At 39.6% G+C, this 12,936-nt stretch overlaps 1 protein-coding gene across 2 annotated transcripts in view; it reads left to right on the top strand.

Annotated features, from left to right (window-relative positions):
• Window positions 1-12,936, top strand: part of CDH12 (cadherin 12) — a 370,514-nt gene that overhangs the window by 144,157 nt on the left and 213,421 nt on the right. For both annotated transcript variants that reach the window (XM_049824048.1, XM_049824047.1), the window contains exon 2: window positions 7,732-7,875. The gene's annotated coding sequence lies outside the window, so the exon portion shown is untranslated. The remainder of the gene's footprint in view (window positions 1-7,731; window positions 7,876-12,936) is intronic.

Below are 12,936 nucleotides of genomic sequence, written 5' to 3'. Positions count from 1 at the left end.
CCTTTTCATTCTTCTCTCTCTGCTGATCATTTAAGGGAAATCTTAGGAAACCCGATAATCGTAAAGGCCCATGAGACTGATGTTTCTGAAGTGCAGGATAGAATCAAAAACAGGCGGATGAGCAGTACCATGCAGCTCTGCAGAAGGAAGCAATAATTTTGTTCAGAATTTTGTTGTAGACTCTAGATAAGCAAACTAACGGGGTGGTAATATGTAGCGGGCTGTCTATAATAGGAGGGCACTGGGGTGGGGTGTTAATGATGTGAGTGGTACAAACAAGAAGAAAAGTCTACAGGGTTAGGCCTGGCTAATCAGTGTCAGTGTCTGTGTACTAGATTGAAATCTTCATGTTCCTTGGTATCCAAAAATAAGATCTATATACTTTATGCAGTTCAGCTTCTTTACGTCATGAAAGCCACTTACTAGACACTTGGACGTGGTACGATGCTTTCAGGAGTAATGGTCTTGCCATTAGGCACATGGATGGAGCTGAATTACTTACATTCCTGAAAGGCTCCGAAAGTTCTGCTCTGCTCAGAAGGCTGCGGTGAGGGACTCCTTACCCTCCTGCCCACCGTCCGCTTGGTGTGGTGTAGCTCGAGTGTTCCCCCCGCAGAATCTAGCCTCAGTGCTAAACAGCGTGGTCACCCATGAAGGGAGAGTGCTGGCCCGACCCCGAATGAGAGCTGGTCCTACTGGCCGCTGTTCCCCTCAGCCTATTCTTTCAGGGCTTGGCATCAAAATGGTGTTACAGGCGCTCTCTAGAGTACAGGGCAGCCTTCTTGCCTTTTTGCTGTACAGAAAAAGTCATCCTTTACAGCCAAGGGGCTGGTGTTATCTGAGAGAAAACTTGCTTCAGACCATGAGGAACGAGAGAGAACTAGGAATTAAAACCTTTCCAGTCATGCTCCTTTACAGCATTTCAAGCTCGTCCTGAACAGTAGTTGACTGAACGTGAAGCTAAAAGCAATTTTGTCAGCACTTCATTCCTTTTCCTAAATAAGAATTTTTTATGTGTATATGGAAGAAATGCAGCTGTTATTCTCCCTCTATTTTCTCCATCTTTACCTATCCATTCTAACACTGCCAGAAAAGGCAGAAGGATACCTTTCCTTCTAAGACTGAGAAAAAAAGAGAGCAAGAAAACAAGGATAGAGGAACATTAAGAGAGATGGGGAAAATAATCCTTGGAGAAGAAAGATAGGAAGTGCTCGCGGTACTGGAATTGTGTAGGAAGAAACACTGATAAGGAATGAGTAAGTGGAAAGAGAGCAGATTAAGGTAAGAAACAGGATGTTTCCTATGCCTAAAGAACAAGTACATTGAAATAACTTGAAGAGAAAAAGCAGACTTTTTTGAGAATTTTAAAAAAAACAAAACAGATTAAAAGGTGACTCTGAAATGGACAAACTGAAAAAGAGAGGAGTGGCATCATGTAAGGAAAAACAGTCCAGGGTAAAATTAAAAATCAACAACAAAACAGAACAAACAAAAAAATAAACAAAACCAAATTTCCCAAAGTTAGAAAACTAAAAACTAGTCGGAGACATGCAAGTTAGGATTGCTGGAAAGTTTGTTTTAATTAATGTTTATATTTGATACTATGTTTTTCTGAGCTTTTCCAGAAACCAATAATGTCTGAACAATCTCAGACAGAGATGTTGTCACTTCCTAAGATCTGATTTTCTCTAGGTATTATAAAAGCCTTGTGGTTCCCCTGAAAAATGGACAGATATGATGGTTTATGACACCGAAAATGTGGCCCTTAAAGTGTGTTAGATTTATAGTATTAGTCTGAGTAAGTAGCAGAGCAGGCTTCAGCTATAAAAACGCCAGGGAGAATCCCAAGACTAAATTGCAGTTCAGTTTTGTCCCCTTCAAGGGGACAAGCAACCCCTCCTTATTCAGAGAGATGGGAACATGGAGGCTAATGGATAGGTATAAGATATTTATGTGGTTACAAGCGGTATATTGCATCCCTGCACACTACTTTCTGCACTATCCTCTCTCCCCTATCCCTGCATGCTGAAGCAAGCGGATGGCAGAAGGGAGTGAGCAGACAGAGATTTTACTGGGAAGTAAATTGCTGCTGAGACAGGTCATACCACAAATCACGCTGTTCCCTTCACCTGAACAAGAAGGATGTGAGGGAGGAATTGTACTTTACGAAGGATGTCCCTGAGTCATTCTATCTCCCACACTGCTCCTGTGGTGCAACTTGCAGGGCACTCTTGTTTTTGCTGTTATGCCTGAAGGAGGTCTATAGCCCCCAGCAAAAAGGAGACCCCGACCAGAAATTACATGTCACACTTTGCTACAAAACCATGCCCTTGGTTACAGCTCTGTAACGTGTTTTCACTTGAACTGTATAGGTGTATTGCTGGCAGAAATTTTCAGCAGAGATAAACTAACTTCAGATATAAAATTCCCTGTCCCGTGGAGTGCATTCTAGTAGTCCTGAGGTTCTCAATTCATACAGAAAGACATGCCAAACAGCCTGAACAGAATCTGTCTTCCATGTTTTAACAAAACTGCCTTTATAATACATATCTGTAAATAAATAGTATTGCAGGCACAAATCATATTCAAATAATTGTCCGTTCTGTTTCTTTCTTTATAATTACGGACAACCATAACTCACTTGGTGCTTGAGCAGGAACTATATTCCTCTGTGATACAAAGTACATTTTTCTCAGATGGTAGGAAAAGTGAAGAGGCATGATCAAAACAGTGGTGGCCTGTTTCTATTTCACATCTTCTACCTGTATTTCCACCCTAGCTTAATAAAAGTGTACAACGAAGCTCAGACTGTACACTGCATAACATAATCAGAAATGTCTTAAAGCAATATGCTGTACTACTTTCCTTATCTTCGGAAATTTGGCCTAAGTAAAAACAACGGTACTGATTATTATTGCTAAACTGGGAGTGAGAACAGTGATCAGGTAAGAGCGAGAGCACCTTAGATTTGTCTGAGCCCCTAGAGCTACCAGAAGGAGAAGCCTGAAGAAGCGAGCGGTTTTCCTCTGAGTATGGCTGGGATTCAGCGGTTTCCTTCCGTGCAGATCACATCTTTACCTTAACATCAAGAACCTTTTGAACAAGGCGCTGAACTAAAGTGCTGAACGTTCAAGATTACACTTTTTGTTAGATGCAAGGAAGTTTCTTGTGTTGTCTGTACTCACTGTGGCCAGAAAGTTTGGAAAAAGATGATCCATATAGAAAAGAAAATATTGGACAATGTTGTGGGAAGGTTGATCTTTGAAATCCGGTGCAATATTAATTGATGACAAATTGTATTGCTTTTACATGAGATCTCACTACTTTATAAATCTGCTGTACAATTCCACTTAAATCAATGCAGCTATGCTGGTGCAAGCGAGATGAGAATTTGGAGCAGATTCTGCTCTGCGTGTGATTTTGAAATTAGTGAGGATGAGAGCAAAATTTCAGCGCTAAAAATGCGTGACAATTGTCAGGTACTACTAAGAGTTACCTAGTCTCATTGTCCCTGGCTGCCGTGGGGAAAAATGGTTGCCAAAATGCGGAAAATCTGATGGTTGTGAAAGTTCACATGGTTCAAATGGTTTTATTTTTCTTCAGAGCATTTTTAATGCCTTAAGTGGTTTATTATTTTTATGTTTTTCTCTGGAGAGATGAAGGATAAAGATGGTTTTACTCAGTCTCTTTTATAAAGTCTTTTATTCTGCGGGTTTTGCTGCTATCCTAGGGTACTCCCACACCTGATTTCCAGTTACTCTTTTTCCAGCCAAAATGAAGGAGGCAATATCTCTTTTTGTTAATTACTTCTTAAAAAAAGAAGAAATTACTGAGAAAATTGACACTCTCAGTACATCGTGTATAGTATATCTTTTTCATACCAAATGATCTCTTTAACTGTAGCAAAAGAATAAGTCTTTATGTTGAAGTTATGGGTATCGACGTGATTCACTTCTAGGTCATTGAGTTCCTGAGCATCAGCAGAGCTGAGGCAACTGTCTGTGTGTGTGATTTGGGCCAGCAGAAAAGTTGTGAGTATATTAGCATATAGGTGGTTCCGTCACTTTTCTTACTGTTCCTTTATGGCCTTTTATTCTGTATTGAGTTTACATTGATGCACAGTGAAGTATGTGCTGCAGTAGTTCCTGCCTCTGAACTGAAGATCTTTATGTGAATATTAAGAAACTTACAGTAGTGTAGTTTTATGTATTTATTTTGACATTTGGTCTATTCAAATGACCAATTTGGGAAATACAGCTCTTTTAAAAAATGCTGTTCATCTGTTAAAATATACCCCAAACCAATTATTCTTTTAATGAAGCATGAGTATCTAATGACCTTTGACAGCAAAAATACCATGGTTTATGCAATGATACTGTAGAGGTCTTTTAAATTTTACTATTAAATGATATTAGTTGGTATAGGATTTTTTCCTATGATTAGTATCTTGTCTTGCCCGTGAGGTAATATTTTTACTTCTCATTGAGGAACGGTCCTGAAACAAAGACATTTTTCTTGTGTCAACATTTTAAATCCTGTTGTGATTTTGAGATTCCTCACACGTGTATATTTTAATCCTTTACTTCAGTCATGGCTTATGGCAGTGAATTGAAAAGGTTAATTATGTATTGCATAGAAAATTATTCCTTTTTCTCTCCCCCCCACCCCCCTTTTTTTTTTACTGGTTTATTGTACTGTCCCCTTTGTATACAAATGATGAGTCAAGAAGGGTGTTTATTTTTTTTTTATCTATGTAAGTGATTATATTATCTCCTATTGAAGACACACTGCTTTTCTCATCTCCTTGCTCTGAACAATTTCTGTGCATTTATTTAGATGACTGATAGGAACTGAATTCAAAATTTTAAGTTATATTTAGGGTTGGGAATAGGACCCAAGACGACTGACTTTGCTTCTGTTATTTAGACTGCAACAAGATTTATGAGGGATTCACACGATTGTTTCCTTTTGTTAACACTGAATTTAAAGTGCCAGTTTCTTACCGAATTGTCCAAGTCAACAGTAAGTCCCAGTTGTTTCTGCACAAACTTAAATCATGTTGTCACTTCAAATTTTGTCCCTTCATGCTCCAGTCCCTTTTCTGGACCCGCTGTTTTCAGACCTTTACTTGCAGTGAGAAACAATTAAAATAATTCAGTTATGTACTCTGAACTTCTGATGAATGTTGACTTTTAAAAAGACAATCAGAACATTGAGAAAGATTACAGGTTATACTATAAGAGTGGAAGTTTTAGTATAAAACTACTGAAAGAGATTTGAAAAGGGGGTAGTAACAGAAAAAGTATTCCTGACATAGAGATCTCGTAGGTTGTGGAACAGTAGTTTAAGAGAAATGTTGAAAATTCCAGGGCTGGTGAGAGCTAGGACTCAACTAAACAAAACGGCAAGGAACTGGAAATTGGAAGCTTTCAGGAATGGCAAAAAAATTGTCTTAATAAGGTCTTTTTCATATTTAATTTCTTTCATTGTATTTGAAATCATAAATAATACAGTGTGTGTGTCTGTGGATTGCCTATTTCATGAGGGATGCTGTGTCAGAACAGATAAGATCATAAGTGTTGGGATGAGTTGCTGCCCATTCTGTGGTACAAATTTGTGGGTAAGGAAAGCAACCTCTTTTTCAGTGAGGGTTGTAGCAGCAAATCACCTTAGTCGTGACACATGAAACCCATTTAGTCAAGCTCAAGAGTGTGTTTATGTTTCATATGAATGGGTGTAAAAGCCTTCTTATTTGATTTTTTTTTGTTTTTAAACCATTAGTCTCAGGTGAAATGGGAATCCTTAGGTGATACGCATTCTGTAAATCATATTAAAGGATAACTTAATTTCTAAAAACATTTGCTGCGTGAATATGAAATATTGCGAAGGACAATCTTATTATCCAGATTTTGCACATGGAGGAGCTTGTGATCATTGGGAAGAGAGAGGCACTTCCAGAGGAGTCTCGTGAAAATTATGTAGCCACCACTGTTAGGGTAGAAAAGTTGGTCTCTTCCTACTGACTGTGTAGTGGGAACATGGGGCACTTATCTTAGATCTATTGCCTGTTGCTCAGGCATTACAGTTAGGGTGACTGCAGTTAGGGTGAGAAATCATTGTCTTCTGTGTCTCGCTAAATAAATCGGAGATTCAAACTTTTCTGGTCACTTCTGAGTGACGTGAGTCACATGATACTGTTTTCTCTGTAATAATAAGATTTCTGATGTGAATGCCTTCAGAAAGTAAATATGTAATCCATCCTCTGTCATTTGCTTAACAACTTAAAAATTGCTTTTTTTTTTGGCTGCTTCTGGTACTAAAATACAATTTACCTTCAAAATGGATAAGAACAGACCCAAAGTGGATAAATGTGATTAAGAATTTCAGTACGTATTTATGATTATCTTTGTTTCAGTGTTCATAGAGTAACTTATGATAACTACATATGAACTAGCATTGCTACTATAGGTTCCAAATCTTCTTCTTAAGTTGCTATCAAAATGAAATTTTACCCATTTTATATTAGCGCATCAGACCACTATTGCTAAATATGTTATTCTGTGAACTACTCTCTTAGTTACAAACTTGTATTTCCATGGATAAATCTGAACGGAAAACTGAGTCAACTGGCTAGTGCCATAACTGTTGTGCAAGAAGCAGGAAAATAGCAGATGAGGATAGTCATAAAAGTAGACATACTCTGGCTGAACTCATTTGATCACATAAGCCTGAATACTTGGTACACAAAAATCTAGTTTCCGTAATACCCTGGAATGAAAAACGAGTAAAAAATACACCTCATTCTTCTTTAACTCTGCTTCCCCCCCCCCCCCAATCTAAATTTAAACTGTCATCTTTAATAGATTTATTTGTATCAGTATAAGTGAAAGGCAAATTAGGTCCTTTAAATGCATTCCTTGTTGGTTTTTTTCCTCTACTGCAAGCGTAGAAGAGAACTTGTTGTGCTTTGCTACTGATTTTATCTCTGTGTTGAAGAGTCCTTTCTGTACTAATTTGGCATTCTTTCTCTACATTTTATTTAAATTGCCACACATACTTGTTAAATAATTCTGGTCTGTTTGGATTTTGTTGTTCTTTTCTTTTTCTTTCCATGGTGATTGATTGCCATCTGGGGGCTAACATGAGCCCACCATGCTAATTTCACTTACTCTACCCATTAACTGCTAGTGTCTCCAGGGTCAGAGACAAATGTATGAATCCGCTTTATCTCTCAGCTTACAGAACATCTCATACAGCGAGCCTTGTATTACGAAACGGCTACATCAGCCTCTAATTACTCAGCTCTACCCTGCGTTGAATGCTGGTGCACCTTGAGAAACAGCATGCAAAAGCACATTTGTTTAAGTCCTCAGATGGTTAACATTGTGCATAACCTCCTCACAAATTACAGCCTCAGCTGCAGCACATCCATTAGTCTGGAAGAATGAAGATTCCCAAGCGGCCCTGGTGCCTTTCCCAATTCCCTCGCGACCCACCAATCCTCTCAGTGCTTTCTCCGCATGTAGGGAGTGTTCAGAGCTAATCAGGTCAATGATCATCTCACGGCTCAGGGGACATGACAGGAGCCTATCACAGCAGTTACACCATCTTCCAGACCTGAGCACGCTTGCTGAGAATCTCATGTTAAGAAACATTGCTTTGGTGCCTCTTCTCTCACTCCCGAGGAGCCTCTGAGGATTTCAGCTTATCTTTTCTCTCTCTCTCCTTTAGACAGTGAAGAGTTCAACATCAACGAAAAAAAGGCAGAGCAGTATGCAGCTACCCGGAGGGTGTTGATTGAAACTTAGATTACCCCCAAATCAGTGTTGATTTGATTGATGCTCCAGCTCTAGCAGAGACAAGATTTCAATTAAGGTAAGTGCTGCTTTATCTGGCTGCCTGCATCATGCCGAATTTCTGCATTGAAAGTTCAAACTGAGTAAACTGAGCCTGCACTGCAGCAAGGGAGCCCGCGCCGTGCGGCCGGAGAGGGCTGGGGGCAGAGGCGAGTGTCCCAGCCCGGAACTCCCCTCTGGAGGCGTTCGGGTTTTAAGCAGCTTCTTATGAATGGCTGCAGTTATTTCCGAGTCGGCGGTTCTCTGAAGCTTGGGACAAAGATGTTAGAAACGTGCAGGGGTGTGGGAAGGGAGGAGGAAAGGCGAGCACACTTTCCCCCTTTGTGCTTAGTACCTTTATTGGAGGAAGCACAGCAGCTGGAAAGCAAAAGTACGCGATGGTAAAACTTCATTCTGAATAAGGAGCGTCGTTCCTTTGCACGCAGGAACTCGCAAAGCTTCAAAGTCCCGTGGCATTTAAATGAGACAGAAAGGGATTTCTGAAATGTGAGTCAAGAATATGCATGCAGCTTTCCAGGTTACCGTCAGGCTGAGGGCTGTGACTGGCGTCTCTGATGTTACGCTCGGAGGCTGGTGGGGTTTGGATAGTTGCTTTTGCAGGATTAGCAGTTCTGGAGGGGTGAGTGGGGGTGCTGGTGCAATACGAGTAGCCAGAAAATTAAATTGCTAGTTGCTGGGGGGGGTGGGGGGGGAGTAGTGTTTGATTGAAGAGGGAGAGGACGTATTTCTTATGGGGTGATAGGAAGTGTGGCATATCAAAAGAAATAGACTGATGATTGAAGATCTTTATCTGGGGGGAAAAGAGAGAGTAGATGAGGGAGGCTGTCTTGAAAGATTATGTGATTAATAAGAAAAAGTCAGAGAAGCTTACACAGCCTGGAGTTAGTTAGGTGACCCGCTGTACCTATGGCATATCCACCCTAACATGCCTAAAGTGAACTGAATGTGATAGTCAAGTCCACGCTTAATAGCTACGCTGTCAGGGGACGTAATTAAGGAGCTAGTAAACAGCCCAAACTTTTTAATACTGTAAGGGACCAAATTAAGACCTGTTGTATTAAACATGTCTGTGTTCTTTCTGGTGCCCATAAAAATTAACACATTGTTTTGAAAAATCTGTCATAATAGGGAGAAAAGATCAATGGAAAGTTAACTGATTTCAAATCTTGCCGTCTGAAACAGATGTATAACTCCTAGGCAGTTTATAAAAGTGTGAATTAATTGCACTGCTTTTTGCAGCCAATACTGTTTACTGTCATTAAATATCTGTATCGTTGGTTATCATCCAATGTTGGTAGTACCATTCATAGCACTATATCTTGCATTAAAAGCTAAGCTACTCAATTTGGAGATATATTTTTTCATCCAAAAATACCTCCCAAGCCCCTGCCCTGGTCCACTCCTTCCCTTCCCCTACACCCCCCAAAAAACCCAGAACAATTCAGGGAAATGTTGGTTGCCTGCACGTTTGTTACTTATTCCATTAGCTTTTTCTGTGAGAAATACCAACTTCTCTTTTTCAAAAAAACCATAAGCATATGGGAAAATGACCTGAGGTTTGGGGGAATGTACTAAGAATACTGACAGTCTTAACTGTCTATCAGTATGTTCTTCTTGAAAATGATTTCTGAAAGTAATGCTTTTTATAATGGTGACTCAATATGTCCACTTTTTTCTTGGAAAGGAAGGTGGTTTTGGAAGTAGTTACAGGCACTGATGTTACATTTATGTGACATTTACTAAGTTCTGTGCTGCTTCCACCCAGAGATGCAAGTCTTGACCAGGCTAGAAATACTGGAATGCACAAATCAGCTTCCATTATACCTGTCTTCACTTTTTTTTCTTTCATGAATAATCAATAGTTTCTCAGCATAATTAGTATTCATTAATATACATCAGGGTATTCATTAAAAAAATCGAAAGACAATAACTTAATGTGCTGCATGGAAAAAATTCTAGCGTAAACAATTCCTATGCAGTCGCAGACATCCAGGTTACATACAAATAAGAGGAACTTCAGTTCCAGTCTTTCACAAGGACTGACTACAAACATTGTTTGACATGATGGCTTTGTTCCCCTTTTGTCTCACAAAGCTGTTGCTGTAAGTAAAAAATAAATAAATCACGTTTTCATGGCAGTCTGTCTGTGGGTTTCTAAACAAGTCTTACAAATGCACTTACATCTCTATTATTATTTTACAAGATCAGATGTTCTATCTGCTCCTAAGTGATGAGCACTTACTCTCCAGTATGCTAGCCTCAGAGATTGTGTGAGATGGCAGTTCACCAACACAGGGAAATACTGGGTTTCCTCATGTTTTGATAAAAACAGACAATAATGCTATAATTATTTTCTGATCTTTTCCATTGGTGGGTTGTGGGCTTCTTCATATGCAGTGATGGTCCAAAAGTGACCTCAGCAATATGGGAAATATCATTCCTCATTAAACAAGTAATTTGGGGCATCTGACTCACTGAAGCTTTTCAGTCTCGTTAAACATAGGAACACAGGATACACGGGAAGGCAGTGGAAGACATGTCAGTATAGCCTGGTTCCCTCTCTCAGACTTTTTTTTTCACTCCAAGGCCATATCAAATAGTATTAACTATATAGCTGTATGCAGAGTTCAGCTTTGTTTCGGATATTTCAAGTTCTTTGAATGAGGGCAGTGTTAAATTTTTTTGCCTCAAGCTAAGTCTCCTTATTACTGACAGAAGAGTATGATTGCTATCTGGCCCAACTCCATTGAAAATTAGCGTTTGATGCTAATGCTTTAATGTTTTAGGAGCTTTTTAAGGAAATTTATTAAATTGAGATTTGGAAAGGGGTAAAGCAAAGTGAGCTTTCTGAAAGCTGACATAAACCCAATTTTAGAGCAGCAAAGAACAATCCTGCTAAAACAGTGATAGCGATATATGAAAAAGAAAACAACTGTTAACGACTGTAGTTAATAATCCAGATAATGTAAGGTAAAAAGATATATTATGTCATTTCAAGAGGATAGGGTGAGAGTGAGATAGAATAAGCTTCAGGGGTTAATGAGTTTCCCCAGTTTCCTTTCTCAAAGATATATGGGAATTTGCTTTAGCAGCAAGGGAGGCTTTTCAAGCCCTGTGTTATTAACATGCGTTGGAGAACTAACATCAGCTTTCCTAGCAAGACCGTTGTGGCCCACCAGACTCTTGTCATCCCTCCTCTTTCTGTTATTTTCATAGTCTGCTTCGTGGGCACTTACTCTCGCACCTCTGGGTAGCACCTTCCTCTTCGTATAGCCTCTGTTTCTTCCTGACGATTTGTGTTTCTTTTCATTCTGTTCCTATTAGCATTCTCCCTCTTTCTTTCATTTCCTTTTCTTCATCTACCCTGATTTAATGCTTCATCACTTTCACATCCATTCCCTTCCTTCCTTTGATGCTGTGAGGACATTGCTTGTCTCACTTGGTCCAGCTGTGTAAATTTTTCTTTTTAATTGAAAGAGCAAACCCCTCTGAAAACACTCCAGTACTCACATGAATGGGATATATGTGCTCCAACACTCTACCATCTCTTTACCCCCTTTTTCTGTATTCTTAATTATTTTTGATTGTACACTCTTTTGAGCCAGAGGCTGTTATCTCAGTGTACAGTAAGTAGCTAGCACAGTTAGAGCCGGTTCTGTTTCCAGCTCTGGAGTCGACCTGTGTGTCTACACTGCAGAAGTCCCATGCTCTTAACTGGTTCACGGAGACAAAGCTCTGCGAGGTCTAACTCAGATACTTCAGGATGTGGTTGTTGTTCCTAAGCATACCTTACAGCTAAGAAGATACAGATATTGCCATATATATTTATATATATGCTTGGAAATATGTAAGTTTTCAGCATATTTTCAGAGGTTGTTATTTTCAAGCCACTGTAAAAGTCGCACCTTCTGAGTGACTTCGCAGACTCATAATTAGTTGATTGAGAGGCAAACGTAGTGTTTGCTGATACTTTCTCTTGGCTTCTCTTTTTATTGCTCTCTGTCATAGGTGCACCATGTTAAAGAGTGAGTTTCAAACCTTATCTTCCTTTGTATTAATAGAAACTTCCGCTGAGGTCCACTTGTTTTGCAGAGATTTAACTCATTGAAGGCATTGGGTTTGGCATGTGTCACTGGATGAATATCTGTTGAGGCAATAATTTTGTAGCAAAGCTTTGAAGCTGCAGTGGTGTTCTGAGAGGGAGAAAGCTTCAGTCTGCTTTCTTGCTGAACCTTCGAGCCTGGTAGTTTGAGAGGGGGGGAAAAAATCTTTCGTGTAGGTAATTTCTATATCAAAGTAAAATACAAACCTACATCGCCATATTTATTACCGGACTTGGTATTTAGCAGAAGTCAAAGACACGGGTTTTACAATGCTAATATTGCAATGGATCATTTAAGGAGGCTTCTTTTTCTCCCAGCCAAATGGGAGCTAAGATACTGCATCATGAGACTTGGTCAGATTACTTTAGGAGCAGCTGTGGTTCAGTTTCTGTCAAATGTAGCACTTCAGTTTTGAGGGTGAAGAGAGTCTTCCTGTGACGATCAGACTCGTTGATGTACGCTGTACAGACAGTTCTGGGGCTGGAGGGGCATCCTTCTGCTGCAGATGTCTCAGCTGTCAATATTTTTTAAGGGAATGACTGCAGTGGTTGACATATGGATAGTGTAAGCTATGTTTACTGTCCTGTGTCCCCGGAGAGTGTGATTTGGGGTCTGTGGGTGCTGAAGTCCATCTCTGTGCTGTTGCGCTGAATGGCCCAGACCTGTAATCACAGCTCAGACTAGAAACCTTTATGGAGACATTCATAAGAAACGTATTGGTCTGAGATTCAAAATCAGAAAGCACTTAACTCACAATAAAGTGCTTGCTCCCACTTAAGTTTAAAAGTTGTATATTTAGGTACCAGAATTATGTTGTCCTTCAGCTTTCAGAGGACAGTATATTCAGAACAGTCTCCAAAGCAGATGATAAATAAGCAGTTAAATGACTTGGATGAGTAGGTTTTGTTCCCAAATTTAGATCAGATTTATTATTCTTTTCATGCACGCATTTACTCACTGACCGCATTACTACTATG

The sequence above is a fragment of the Accipiter gentilis genome, chromosome 20 (assembly GCF_929443795.1).
Source record: "Accipiter gentilis chromosome 20, bAccGen1.1, whole genome shotgun sequence".
Classification (NCBI taxonomy): domain Eukaryota; kingdom Metazoa; phylum Chordata; class Aves; order Accipitriformes; family Accipitridae; genus Astur; species Astur gentilis.
Note: the sequence above shows the minus strand (reverse complement) of the source record. Positions and strands in the feature narration are given on the sequence as shown.